The sequence below is a fragment of the Gracilinanus agilis genome, chromosome 2 (assembly GCF_016433145.1).
Source record: "Gracilinanus agilis isolate LMUSP501 chromosome 2, AgileGrace, whole genome shotgun sequence".
NCBI lineage: Eukaryota > Metazoa > Chordata > Mammalia > Didelphimorphia > Didelphidae > Gracilinanus > Gracilinanus agilis.
Window position 1 is genome coordinate 182,359,937 of NC_058131.1, and position 1,606 is coordinate 182,361,542.

The window sequence follows — 1,606 nt, forward strand, 5'->3', positions numbered from 1 at the left end:
GTTGGTGGATCCCTTTAGCTGGAGATTTCTGAGTTCCAGCAGTGCTAAAGCTGTTTAAGTGTCGGCACCAAGGCTGGCACTAATATGGGAAGTAGGAGGAGAGGTTCAAAGTAGCTTAGGTCGGAACCAGCAGACCAAAGTTTCCCTGCCAATCAGTCTGCAGTAGATCTGGGCCTATGAATGGCCACTGAACTTCCAGCCTAAATAAAATAGGAAAAGATAGATTGGGGGCAGCTGAATGGCTCAGAGGATTGAGAACCAGGCCTAGAGATGGGAGGTCCTAGATTTAAATCTGGCTTCAGACACTTCCTAACTGTGTGACCCTGGGCAAGTCCCTTAATCCCCATTGCCTAGCCCTTTCTACTTTTCTGCCTTGGAACCAATATACAGTATTGATTCTAAGATGGAATGTAAAGATTTAAAAAAAAGATAGATAAAAAAAAATCTGAGTTATTTTGTTTTGTTTTTTAAAGGCTCAATTTTGAATATATTTAGTTTGGGAAACTTTTCAATCCAGCAACAATAATAACACAAGCAAAAATCATTCACCTCCAGACTTGTACACACACATATACACACACACACAAACACATCTGTCTCTGAAGATACTTTGAATAATCTAAATTCTGAGTGTGCTTCTGTCTATCACTTCATTATGGAATTAGAAACAGATGACTAATGTTCATCAAGATGATGGTTATTATTTTATGTCTTACTTGATTCCATGAAGAATGAAGACTTTTTCAGAACCAAAATTCTTAATTTCTTTTTCTTGAGACATAAAGAAAGGGTAGTTAGGGGTAGTGGCAGTCCAAGGGACCATCTAATTGCAGATAGTCTGCCTCTTTTTCCCTTAAGGTTTGGAGAGGGAAGTGGACCTGGGAGAAAGCTCCCGTAGCCAGGGAGCCATGGGGGACTAAGTACTATAGCAGCCCAGGAGGTGAATATAGGGACCAAAGTCTCCACTGGGAAAGAGGGGTGCTGCCTTATTTTCCATTTTTTTATGATCTCTTACATAGTGCTTTAGACTCTAGATCTAGTGCAGATGTCTAGCTAAGTAATACATTTATGCTTTGATATTTTAATATAGAAATTGATTTTAAATGTAGTTTATGGCTTTCCTATATACATATAATAAAACACGTTGCCTTTATCACCAAGAGTAATCTTTTTTCTTCCTGGGTTATGGTTTTCTTTTCCTGAATTATATTTATTGATCTCTGAAAAAAAAATGTTTTGGAGGGCCGTGCCAAGTTCAGCTACTATTAAGAGTGACAGTGGCATCTGGGTGGCACAGTGGATAGAGAGCCAGGCTTGGAGAAGGAAGGTCCTGGATTCAGATGTGGCTTCTGGGCAAGTCACTTAACTCCAATTGCCTAGCCTTGGAATCAATACTAAGAGAGAAGGTAAGGGTTTTAAAGAAAAAAAAACAAAAACTAGTGACAACAAGGAAAACTATAACAAATAACTAGTTAGAATCAAACAAATCTTTTTAGATGCCCACTGGCCTGAAAATAAATTATCAGGGACATCAAATAACCCCTAAGTAGTCTGAAAGAAATAACATACCCACTAAATTAGCACTTAATTTACTCTTTGAACAATA